We start from the raw sequence: 13,078 nt of genomic DNA, 5'->3' as shown, positions 1-13,078 counted from the left end.
GCCTCAGAGCACTGATTGCGGAGCTCTGTGAGAATGCCCTCAACTTGGGCTCTCCTTTCCCTGCCATTCTAAGAAGCGCTGTGTGGCGTCAGGAGAGTTTATGAAGGGAGCTGACGGGGACTTCGGGAGAGAGGCACTTCGCAGCAGTTGAGAACTGTCAGTGATTTCCTTGTTCCTTATGGACTTGGGCAATTTTTTAAGTTTAGGTTTGATTTTAGGGGTGTGTGTGTGCGCACGTGCATGCTTGCTGCAGAAGTTTCTTATATAAAACGTCCTTGAAACAGACGTGACTCTAAGAATTAAGGTTTAATCTTAGGAGGAGTGTGAGTGTGTGTGTGTGTGTGTGTGTGTGTGTGTGTGATGTGTCTATATGAGAATATGTATGAGTGTGTGAGTGGATGTATGCGAGTGTGTATGTGTGAGTGTGTGAGAGTCTGTGTGTCTGTGTGAGAGTGTAACTGTGTCTCTGTGTATCTGTGTGTGTCTGTGTGTGAATATGTGTGGGAGTGTGTCTGTGTGTGCATCTGTGTATCTGTGTGTCTGTGTGACAGTGTGTGTGTGAGTGTGTGTGTGAGTGTATCTGTGTCTGAGTGGTTGTGTGTGTGTATGAGACTTTTGTACATGTATGCTTGCTCCAGAATTTTCTTAGACAAGGTGGACCTGAAACCCTCACACATGGGCTAAAGGCTAATAGAAGCCCTTACACCTGTCAGCTGTTAGCCCTGCTGAGAGCCCCCAGCCCCTTTTTCTCCCAAGACTGTTCTGCAGACTGCACATGCTGGTTTTGAGTGGCTGTGGGGGAGGGGAAAGAATTCGGGGGTGGGTGGGGGGAGCCTGGTGGTGGCGGGATCACCCATCACCCACCCAAACCCTGTGTGGCTCTGCTCCTGGGGCTGGGAAGGAGCTGTGTGTATCTGTGAGTCTGTATGAGAGTGTGTGAGTGTGTCTGTGTGTGTCTGTGTGTCTGTGTGAGAATGTGTGAGTGTGTCTGTGTGTGCCGGTGTATGAGTGTGTGTGTCTATGTGTGAATACATGTGTGAATATGTGGGAAGGGCCTGGTCACCCACCTCAGGGCACATTTTGTCCTGTGGGAGGCTGGTGTCTTTCCTGGCCACCACTGGGCTCCCTGTGTACTCTGTCCCCTCCCCCACGGCCACTCAGCAGATTGCCAGACAACCAGTCAGAGTAACCTGCCCCGAGGGGTCCAGCCGCAGGCCTTACTGTCCTCCATTCTGCAATGACCCCCCAACTCGTGTCACCCTTTCTTGGTGCAATCATGACTAAACTAGTTAACAAGGTGGCTTCTCCCAGGGAGTGGCCCTCAGATACCCCAAACCACAGGCCTCAGGCCAATCTGGTTTAATTCAGCTTTCTTTGGTTTTGTTTTTGGGTCGGACCCCCATGATGCTCAGGGCTTAGTCCTGGCTCTGCACTCAGGGAGCAACTGCTGGTGGGCTCAGGAATCATGCAGGGTGCGGGGGAGCAAATTCAAGTCAGCAACAGGCACAGCAAGTGCCCTGATTGCTGTACTATCTCTCTGGCCCTTACAGTTAAATTATATGTATGACACTCAGGGTATGATCTCTGGCACCAACACAACACACACACACACACACACACACACACACACACTCACACATGAAGTTTCCCACAAGGGTCGAAGCCACAATTACCTTCACTGAGTATAAATCACTATAACTAAATTCAGGAACTAATTGGTCGTGAACAATTAATGCTGAAAAGATGACTTTCTGGCACCTCCACTCCCAACAGAGGTGACTGCATGTACCGTAGCTGAAAGACAGAATATTTTTATGCCTTAGAACATTCCTTCCGACGCATGTGTGCTCGACCCGCTGAAAGCACACCTACACGGGCAGCCTGCAGACATGTCTTGCTATGGGGATCAGGGAGACAGTGCAGGGATTGTGCGCTTACCTTGCATGCAGCTGAGCTGATCCTGACACTGCATGGTACCCCAGGCACCAGTGGGAGAGACCCCAAACACAGAGTCAGGAGTAGCCCAAATAGACTCTCCAAAAAAAAAAACCAAAAAGAAAAATCTTGTCACAAATTTGCCTGGTAGAGCACAACACAGATTTGGTTTTGTTGTTGTTGTTGTTTTTGTTGTTTTGGGGTCACACTCGACAGGGCTTAGACTTATTCCTGGCTCTGCACTCAGAGATCACTCTTGGCAGTCTTGGGGGACCATATAGGGTGCCAGGGTGGTTATACACAAGGCAAGTGCCCTCCCTGCTTGCTTATTGCTTTGGCCTCTCATAGCATCGTTTCCAGCGACTGGAGTCACTTTTTTTTTTTTTTTGCTTTTTGGGTCACACCCAGTGATGCTCAGGGGTTATTCCTGGCTTTGCACTCAGGAATTACTCCTGGCGGTGCTTGGGGGACCATATGGGATGCTGGGGATCGAACCTGGGTCGGCCGCGTGCAAGGCAAACGCCCTACCCGCTGTGCTATCGCTCCGGCCCCTGGAGTCACTTTTAAGATAGCTTACGTGACAGGGGCTGGAGCAATAGCACAATGAGTAGGGCATTTGCCTTGCACGCGGCCAACCTGGGTTCCATTCCCAGTATCCTATATGGTCCCCCAGCACCGCCAGGAGTAATTCCTGAGTTCATGAGCCAGGAGTAACCCCTGTGCATTGCTGGGTGTGATCCAAAAAGAAAAAAAAAAGATAGCTTACGTGATATTCCATGTGCATAAAGGAGAAATAGGGGCTGGATTGATAGTGAAAAGGACTGGAGCTTATGTTCTACACGTAGGAGCTCTGGGTTCAATCCCCAGCACCCTGTTGTCTCCTAAGAATATCCTCTGGGCGGGGATGGAGCGATAGCACAGCGGATAGCACAGTGGGTAGGGTGTTTGCCTTGCACATGGCTGACCTGGGTTCGATTTCTAGCATCCCACATGGTCCCCCGAGTACTGCCAGGAGTAATTCCTGAGTGCACGAGTCAGGAGTAACCCCTGTGCATCGCTGGGTGTGACCAAAAAAAAAAAAAGAATATTCCCTGGGCACAACTGCGTGTGGTACAAAATAAAAATTAAAAAAAAGAGACAAAAAGAAAAAGGAAAGAAGAAAGATATTTTCTTAGGGCCACATTAATAGCTCAAAGGTTGTTGCCCATGCTTTACTTGCAGGAGGCCCAGGTTTGATCCCTGGCACTGAAAGGTCCCCTAAGAGCCACATCCTAAATATTCTCAAATGCTGTGTGCTCTCCAAAATAAAAAAAGACAATTTCTTCAGATACCCCAAGAAGAACCGAGTTCCTTCTCACCTATCAAATGCTGTCATTAAGCCAGGGAGTAAAAAAGTTACAAACGTCCAACACTAGGGGGCGTCAAAGAACAGCTAATAGAGCCAACTAATAGAGCCAAACCCTCCCGCAGCGGTGCCTTGAGACTTTTCCAGCCTGGATTCCTTTACTCTGACAAGACAAAACCCAACCAAAACAAAGCAAAAACCCACAAAAACATCCATTTTGTAGTTCTTTACCTCTCTGTAAGCTCCACTCTCCACTTGGCTCCAAGTATAGGAGCCAAATTCTGGTTAAGATATGCTTGAATGCTATCTGCAAAGTATTGCTATCTGCTATTTGCTATCTGCAAAATATTATCCAACATAATATTTTTGGGGGTGGCACTGGAGCAATAGTACACAGGTAGGGCGCTTACCTTGCACTGACCCAGGTTCAATCTCTAGCACCCCATATGGTTCCCCGAGTATCGCCAGGAGTGATTCCTGAGTGCTGAGCTAGAAGTAACCCCTGGGCATTTCTGGGTATGGTCCCAAAATCAAAAAAGAAAGTATACATTTTTTTTGCTTTATGTATAAATGGATTGGAGCGATAACACAGTGGGTAGGGCATTTGCCTTGCATGCGGCCGACCCGGGTTTGATTCCTCCATCCCTCTCAGAGAACCACGCAAGCTACCGAGAGTATCCTGCCCACACGGCAGAGCCTGGCAAGCTCCCCAATATGCCAAAAACAGGAACAACAAGTCTCACAATGGACGTTACCGGTGCCTGCTCGAGCAAATCGATGAACAGCGGGACAACAGTGCTACAGTGCTGCAGCATGTATTTTTTTAGGGGGGGAACCAGAGAAATAGTAAGGTCCTCACCTCATATAAGTGACCCTGGCTGAGTTCTTGTCACTGCATGTCCCCGGGATGGGAGTACCCCAGAACACTGCTGAAACAAATGCTTTGCATGCAGGCACCTGGGTTCCGCCCCCAGCACTACATGGTGGGTTTTTGTTTGTTTGTTTTGTTTTTGAGCCACACCTGGCAATGTTCAGGGGTAACTCTTGGCTCTGCACTCAGGGATTAATCCTGACAGTGCTCAGGGGGCCTTATGGAATGCCAGGGATCGAACTCAGGTCCTCCATGTGCAAGGCAAATGCCCTCCCTACTGTACTATCTCCCTGGCCCCTCCTCTAATAACTGTTAACCAGAGTCTCATCCTTTTATTTATTTTTTTGAAATCCCCCCTCATCGTGTTTTCAGTTCAGTTCCAGAGAGGTCTGCTGCAGGTGTGGCTCAAGTGACAGAGGGAGGCCCTGGGTTGAACTGCCGGCGTTCAGTGAGTCAGATGGCACCCCATCCCCAGCGCTGCTGCTAAGGCCTCACAATAATAAAATGTTTTTGCTGAGTACTTGTTGCACAACAAAAATCTGTTAGTGTTTTAGAGTTATAAACATACTTTTTTTTGGGGGGAAGGGGTGGCACAATTTGGGATCACACTTGTGTTTGGGCAGCCTCCCTGTCTCTGTGTGAGCGACCGGGCAATGCCAGGGATTGAACCTGGGTCTTCTACACACAAAGCATGTGCTCCAGTCCCGATGCATTCATTTTCAAAAAGATTTAAATTGTGTGGGGCTCCCACAAGCACCACAAATAAGACTACCGCACCCCTCCCCCTGCCACCAAAGGCAAAAACAAAAATCAGAAATAAAAGATATTTATATTTAATATAAAGGGAAATCAGAAATAAAATAATAGAGATGGATGCCTCTCAAGGATGTCATGAACCTTAAAGTTTTTGTTTTGTTTTAGTGTGTGTTTTTAAATCAGTTTAATTTAATTCCCCTGACCCTGAAAGAGCCTCCAATGCAGCACCATTGGAAAGGTCGAGTAAAGAGAGGCTTCTAAAACCTCAGGGCTAGGACGAATGGAGACATTACTGAGACTGCTCAGAAATTGGACGATCAATGGAATGATGATGATGATGATGATGATGATGATGATGATGATGATGATGGTGTGTTTTTTGTTTTTTAGGTTACGGGCATTGCTCAGGACTTCTTTCTGGATCTGCATTCAGGGATCACTCCTGGCAGGGCTCAGGGGACCCTACGGGGTGCCAGGGATTGAACCCGGGTTGGCATTGTGCAAGGCAAATCTCCTACCCACTGTATTATTGCTCCAGCTCTCCCCCCCAATTTAAATTATTACTGAGGTAATATAGTTTACAATCGTGTCGCTGTTTATGCTTTGGGCACCCAAAGTTGCCACAGAACCACCCCAATTACCAAAGTGCCCAGGGGATGTTATAATCTTCTGGGGATGAGGAGAAACAGGTCAGAGGTGGGAATAATGAATAAGCCAAGTCCCACCCCTTTCGAGGTCCTTCCTTCCCCTGGCTGGGTAGCAGGGAGGACTCCCCCCACCCCCCACCTCATTTCACTCTGCTTTCATTCCCATCAACTCACCTACCAGGCAGGTTTTTGTTTGTTTGCTTTTGTGTTTCGGAGAATGGGGTAGGGGAAAGGACTCTTCTCAGTGCTCAGGCCAGGTGGTGCTGGGGATGGCCCCGGGGCTCCTGCATGCAGAGGCAGGAGCTCCTGCACCAAGTTGTGCAGTGACTAGCCGGCTGAACCAGCTCTCTCTCCAGCAGCCCGAGACCTGCCTCGCCCTCCTGACAGTATTTCCTTCTTCATCCAGACTTCCCGTCTTATCTGTGAGTCAAGGCAGACAGCTTTCTTGCTCAGACACCCGCACAGTGTTCCTGGAGCCCCGCCTTGTTCCTGCCTTCCAGACAGACTCCCCATGGCCTTCCTGCAGGTCCGCCTCTTCTTCCCTCTCTCTTGTGCTCAGGGTGCTGCTCCTGCCACTGTCTGTCACAGAGGGACCCGGTCTTGATTGTGAGCAAGAACTATCTAGTTTGCTTCTGTTGCCTTGTAGACAGTCAACAGATGTTTCTTGAATTGCATCCAGAATTGCTGTTTTAGTACCTATACCCTGACATCTTAGTTTTGGTTGCTGTTATTGTTTTTTTTTTTTTTTTCCTGGGGAGGTGGGTCACACCCAGAGGTTCTGCTCCTAACTTAGTGCTTGGGAAAGCCAAAGCTGGGGATCCTGAATGCAGAGCATGCTTTCCAGTCCTCTGATGTGTTCGTTTTCATCTGTGTGACATTAAGATTTTTAATATGCTGTCACAGTGCTGTAATTAAAACACATTCTAGTGTGAGGGATAGTGGTGTCAACCCCCCATTCAAGTCACAGTGAGAAACAGGGACCATAACACCAACCACCTTGGGGTTATCGCCAGATGAAATAGGAAGTTGCGTTTAGGCTGTGCAGCCCTCTTGGCACAAGAGGATCTAGGACTTATCAGAGAAGAAAGATGCAGGAGGGATCATGGAGGATGTCCTGGAGGAGGTGAGCTGGGATCTGAATAAAGATAAAAGAGAACTAACTGAAACAAAGACTCAAGCAGAAACAAGAAGGCAAGAGGTATAGTGGGTATGGTGCTTGCCTTGCATGTCGTCCACCCAGCTTCTATCTCTGGCATCATATGTGATTCTGAGCATGGCCAAAAGTGATCCCTGAGCAGAGTCAGAAGTAAGCCTTGAGCATCATTGGGTATGGCCTCCAAACAAACAAACAAACAAACAAACAGCAAACAAAAAGCAATAGGAACAAGAAGGTTATGCTGAGGATAAGAGCAGTCACGAAATGGGAGAAGGGCTGGAGTGAAAGTACAGTAGGGAGGGAGTCTACCTTACATAGGGTTGACCCAAGTTTGATCCCTGGCCCCTCATTGGGTCTTTTGAGCACTACCAGGTGTCATCCCTGAGCACAGAGCCAGGAGTTAGCCCTGAACACCACTGGGTGTGGCTCAAACCTCCTTATCTCCCAAAAATAGAAAAGAAAAGAAATGTGAGAAGACCAGGGATGTGGCAAAATACTGGAGCATTTGCTTTGCCTATTGAGGCCCTGAGGTGCATTGCTGGCACCTGAAACAAATGGAAAAAACGCCCAAAAACAACATAATAGGAAACTCCTGAGCAAAGAAAGACACATGAGTAACTTTTCCAAGAGAGCGAAATGCATCTCTACTGGTTTGCTCTCATCAGCTTTGCCCCTTTTAGCCTAGACCCAGATGAAGAAGTGTGGCCAGCTGTGATGAAGGACTTATATTGCTAACAAGTTGTGGCAAGGGGTGGAAATAAAATGATAGCTGGAGACTAATTATAATTAGGCTTGAGATTACGAGTCTGCATTTGTGTTAAGAGTATTAGTTATACCAGTACAGGAAACAACTGAATTTGGCTTAATACCAGTTTGGTGGGGGGAAAGCTTGAAAGGAAGCGGGGTATGAGGGTGAGTTGTAGAGCCAGTTTTGAGCCACAGGGTCAGAGCAGCCCCTGAGTTTGCTAATTCAATTGTCTGTATTAGTGTCAAGGAAGATTGAGGCCTTTTGGGGTCCTGCCTGGGTCCCTGATGTAGTGACACTTTGGTTGGAAGAAAAAGAAACCCCACTGGGAGGGGAATGCCTTGGCCCAGAGGGGCAGATTTCTGTGGTGTTCCTTCCAGATGGCGCATCTATCCTCAGCTGCTGTGAGTGTGGACAGTTAAGGGTTTCCAGATGCCAGAAATTCCAGAGAAATGCCCTCAGCTGAAAGGAGCAGCTCTGGGGACCTTAACTTCCTCACAGCCCAAAGCTAATGACTGACTGATAAATACTGGGGGATGGGGGCAGGGAGGGGAAAAAACTGTCCAGTGTGTGTGTGTGTGTGTGTGTGTGTGTGTATGTGTGTCTCCGGAGCTCTCCTGTTAATCAGGTCAAAGCAAGATAAATGCCATTCACGGGATCCTTCTTACAACCTTTTTCTAAGAACTCTGGTCTAGGATGCCTAAGAAATAAACATAACCGTTTGGTCAAGAACATAACTTAGTGGTAAAGTGCATGCTTGGCATGCAGAAGTAAATAAATAAATGAACTGATAGTTCTGTCTCGTGTCTGCCTTGTCAGATTTAGGTGAATTACTGGACAATTCAGCAGCCCCAGTGCAAAAAAGAATTTGTCTCAGAAGTTCCAGCAAAGGGTCCCAGAACTCGTTCTGATTGGACTGCCTGGGGTCACATGCCTCTCCCTTAACCAGTCATGACAGATGGTGTATGTGATGGCTGGGGAGCAGTGCTTTGATTGGTCAGGACTGGTCAATATGTTCATACCCCCACCCAACCCCACCCAATGGAGAGTAGCTAAAGCCAGCCTGGTGGCAACCAAGTGCAGAGTGGGGAGGAGGGATTCTCTAGAGAAAGCAAGAGCCCCCGGGTCAGAAGAAAGATAATGTTTGCAGGAAAGAGAGCAATAATCCACGTCACCTGCACATCTAGACAAACTAAAGAATGTTACTAGAAGAGCTGGACTGACAGAAAAGAGAAAGAACCTTTATCTTCACTTGTTTTGGGAGATGCTTAGACAATGTGGGAAAGGGCTGATTGTCATCTTCAAGTATTTGGAATGTTGCCCTGCTGGGGTATTGTTTGAAGCTTTAGGGGGTATCATTAGGATGGAGAGGCAGAGATCAGAGGGAGGCAGATTATCCACTAGAACTAGATATGGGACTTGGAGATAGTACCGTGGCTAAGGTACCACAGTGATCCCTGAGCACTGCAGGATGTCGCCCCCCACAAAGTAAAACAACCCCCCTAAGAGATGTAAACACTTTATGTGGTATGTATACACAAATAAGTGGCCTAAAAAGAAAAGAAGTGGGGCTGGAGTGATAGTACAGCGGGTAGGGCGTTTGCCTTGCATGCAGCGGACCCGGGTTCGACCCCGGCATCCCATATGGTCCCCTGCGTAATTCCTGAGTGCAAAGCCAGGAGTCACCCCTGTGCATCGCTGGGTGTGACCCGAAAAGCAAAAAAAAAAAAAAGTTCGAACTTTTGGGGGAGGCGGAAAGGGGTGAGGGGGGAGCCCAGACCCTCCCCCCCCAGGCCTGGGCCCCCTCTCGCCTTGGCTTTTTCCCCAGGGCGGTGTCTAGTGGGCGCTCTCTGGAACGCCCCATGCCAGTCTGACCTGGAGACCCGGTCACACCCCAACTCCTCCAACCTGGAGCACTTTCTCCTCTGCAGCCTCGGGTTAGTCATGGCACGGAGCAACGGGCTGCTCGGCTGAAGTCACCCCTCAGCGTCTGGCTCCATTCCTCCCGCCCTCCTCTGGCGGTGAAAGCACCCCCGAGGTGGTGATGCGTCTACTCCAGAAATATTTGCAGGGCTAATGCTTCCATCAGGGCTTGCGGAGGATCCCGGCGGGGGCGGGCGCGGGGGCCGGCTGTGACTCAGGAGCCGCAGGGATCCCACTGTCCCCAAGTGCTAGGAACTGAGGCGGGCTTCTGGAGGAATCTCCGCGACGCCCCAGGACCCCGAGGGCTCCGCTCCCAGTCCTCCCTCACCCCTCCAGCCCCCGCATCTTCCCCACACACCGCCCCCCCCCCCCCGAGACCTCTGTGGGGGAGCCGGGGATCGCCGTGAGAACCGCGCGGGGAAGCCGAGCGGGGTGCCCCCTTATCCGGCCTTTGTGCCCGAACCCGCAGCGCCCCTCCCCGAAGCTGGAGGAGCGCCCGCGCCCCGCGGCCGCCCCGCTGCAGCCCGGGCGCTTCCACCGCTCGCCCGCGCCAACCCGGGCTCGTTCCTCCTTCCCCGGCTCCGGCCTCCACCCCGCGTTCCCCTCCCGGGAGGCAGTCGGGGAGCACGTCGCCCCTCCCTCCGGGAGACCCCCCGACACGCCTCGCCCGCGGCCCCGGGTGCTAGAACGGCGGGGCCGTCGGGAGATGCTCTCCCCGGGAGTGCCCCCCGGTGCCCGCTCCGGGCTCCCTGCAGCCCGGGGCTCTCGGCTGGGGCATGACCTCAACCTTCTAGCATTCGAGGCAGGTAGGGAGAGGAGGGGCGAGGAGCCGCCCGTTTACCGTTGGGGAGACTGACTCAGAGAAAACGAGGCGGAGGGGCCGCGCTTGGGGCGGGGGTTGTAACGGGAATTCTGGGCTCCGCGCCGGGGCGGAATTTATTGTCTGCAGTGGGGGAGCGTGAAAGTGAAGTACCGGCCGACGGCGGGTCGTCCCAGGCAGCCTCCTAGACGGGATGGGGGTGAGGTCGGGAAGGATTACTGATAAAGAGAGGAGATTCATTAATGCAATGCCGAGGCGCGCTGCATTTGAGTCGGGAGAACTTGGCGAGGTACAACCAGCCGGCCGCCTTCCCCTGACAGGGTGTCCAAAGGGCGGCGGCCTCTTTAAGAGCCCAGCGCCCCGCCTCCGGCTCGTCGCCGACCTCCTCCCGTCTCCTCCCAGTCGCTCGGCCAGTTCCAGAGCTCCCTCGGCGATGAGGTCATCTCGCAGCTTCCGATTGGCTGCTCCCGGCCGTCAGTCACAGGAAGTCCCGCCGCCGTCCTCGCTTTCCTAAAATCTCTCCGGGCTCGCCCGCCCCGGAGTTCGCCGGGCCAGGCCTCGATGGGGGCCGTGATTGGTCGGCGCCGCTGTCGCTCCTCCAGCAGGGCGGTGCAAGCGGCAGGAGGCGGGTGTGGTGGGCGGGCCCACAGCTTCCGCGGCTGAGAGGAGCCGGCGGCGGCCGTGTCTGAGGTGGACGCGGCGACTGCAAGCCTGCCCGTTCCATCCTCTCAGCTCCCCGGCTCCGCTCGCCACACACCCGTCCGTGCGCGACGACTTCTCGCCTGCACCGCGCGCTGTGCGGCCGGCCGGCGAGCCACGGGGGAAGACGCGCGTCCGCAGAGCCGCTGAGGGGACCGCTGCGGAGCCCGGGCCGGGAGCAGCGCGAGGCGGTGAGTGGGAGTCCGGGCGCGGACCCCTCCCCCACCGGGCCCCGCCCCGAGCATCCTTTCTCCGCGCGCCCCGGCCGCGCGCTGCCCCGGGGGGCTGGGCGGGGGTCGCGGAGCCCGCGCGGTGGCAGGGCTGGGCCGCGCACCTGGGCGCCGCCCGGCCCGTGGGGAGACGCGGAGGGTCCCGCCCCCGCGGCGGCCGGGGCGCGTGTGCAGCGCCGGGCGCCTTCTCGGGGGGGGGTCTCGTGCGACCCCCAGGCTTCCCGGACCCTCCCCCCCGCGGGTCGCCAGGTGGGAGAAGGGCTTTGGCGGGCTGGAAACTGCCCACGGCCGCGAACTTTCCCCTCGTCGTCGGTGTGTGTCGGGGCTCCGGGGACACCGCCCCCTCCTCCCCACGGCCCGGCACCCCGAGATTCTCGGCGGGGGGCTGCGCGGCCGGCAACGCGGGGCCTTGGTCTGCTCATCTGAGAAATGGGGCTCAGCGGGGCGGCCGCCCCTGAGGACGCGCTCGGCCAGACGGACGGCCCGGGGTGGGGTGGGGTGGGGGGTGGGCGGGGGCTCGCGCACCGGTGTCGGCTGCTGGTGGACCCCGCCCCCCGTGTTAGAAACCCCCAGCCCACCTCGGCTTCGTCAGGCTTTCGGTTTCCTCCCTGCGGGGAAGCATAAAGGACGGTTTGGTGGCCGGGGCTCTGCTTCCCAGACTCAGCTGGGCGTGACTCGTGTGTAGACACGAATGGGAAATACTCCGCCGCGATGCAGCAGTGAACACCTCTGTGTGTGTGTGTTAGGGGCAGCCACTCAGCAGTGAACACCTCTCCGTGTGTGTGAACACCTCAGTGTGTGTGTGTGTGTGTGTGTGTGTGTTAGGGGCAGCCACTCAGCAGTGAACAACTCTCCGTGTGTGTGTGAACACCTCTGTGTGTGTGTATGTGTGTGTGTGTTAGGAGCAGCCACTCAGTGAACACCCTGTGTGTGTGAACACCTCTGTGTGTGTGTGTATGTGTGTGTGTGTTAGGGGCAGTCACTCAGCAGTGAACACCTCTCCGTGTGTGTGTGTGTGTGTGTGTGTGTGTGTGTGTGTGTGTGTGTGTTAGGGGCAGCCACTCCTAGCCCAGTGCACTCAGGTCACTCCCTGAGGGGCTGAGGGGACCTTGTGGTGTGGAGGCTCTGATTGGGCCTCCTGCGTGTGCATGAGCCCCTGGAGCCATCTGTCTGGCCCTTCGCTTTGTGTGTTTTTTTTCCTGTGTGTGTGTGTGGTTTTTTTTTTTTTTTTTGTTAGTTTCTTTACATCCAGAAGATGTCTGAAATGTTTTTGAGATCCTTTCTGGCTCTTCCCTAGACGAAGCCCTAACCTGTAAAAGAATCTCTACTCATGAGAAGTTAAGTTTGTTTTTATCTTGGAAGACCCCAAAGAACTCTAAATTTCTTCACTTAATGCAGTTTTACTGTTGAGAAGCAGCCGCCTCCCAGGGTGAGGTGGTACAGCCAGCTGGCCCACAGCCTCCTGACCGCAGGGTGGGGAACCTGGGGCTGAAAGCTATTAAACTAAGTTTTGCCTAATGTTATTTTCATTTTTTTTCACAGCGCATCCAAGGGCTGTATGGTATTCGATTTAATGAAATGATTTAGGAAGATGCAAACCTTTACTGCTGTTTTCAAAAACACATGCAAAGAAAATCTGATTGTAATCTAGTTCTAGCATTTGTTTTAGTTCCTTGCCAGTAACTGTTGAAAGAAAACCCCTCTGCTGGGGCTACAGCACTCCTGAAATTTCTGGGTCTGGGACCACCACAGACCCTCCCAGAGAGGTAGGGCTCAGCTTTCCAGGCTTTTCAATAAAGTTGTTGATCAAGTTAAAAAAAACAAACAAACTTCTGTTTAAAAAAGCTTCTGAAAGCACCATCCATTTTAACTTTTTAAAGTTGAGTTAAAATCATGTGAAGTGGAAGAAGAATATACATCAAACAATTCAAAAGTGTTTATTTCATGTAGT

General features: G+C 52.6%; 1 long non-coding RNA gene across 1 annotated transcript in view; it reads left to right on the top strand.

The window, feature by feature from the left end:
* Window positions 1-10,342: 10,342 nt before the first annotated feature.
* LOC129406129 (uncharacterized) overlaps window positions 10,343-13,078 on the top strand; it is a 64,183-nt gene continuing 61,447 nt past the window's right edge. The window contains exon 1 of the long non-coding RNA XR_008630808.1: window positions 10,343-11,088. This is a non-coding gene — a long non-coding RNA (uncharacterized LOC129406129). The remainder of the gene's footprint in view (window positions 11,089-13,078) is intronic.

This window comes from Sorex araneus, chromosome 6 (assembly GCF_027595985.1).
Source record: "Sorex araneus isolate mSorAra2 chromosome 6, mSorAra2.pri, whole genome shotgun sequence".
Lineage (NCBI taxonomy): Eukaryota > Metazoa > Chordata > Mammalia > Eulipotyphla > Soricidae > Sorex > Sorex araneus.
This window is presented reverse-complemented; position numbering and strand designations above follow the sequence as displayed.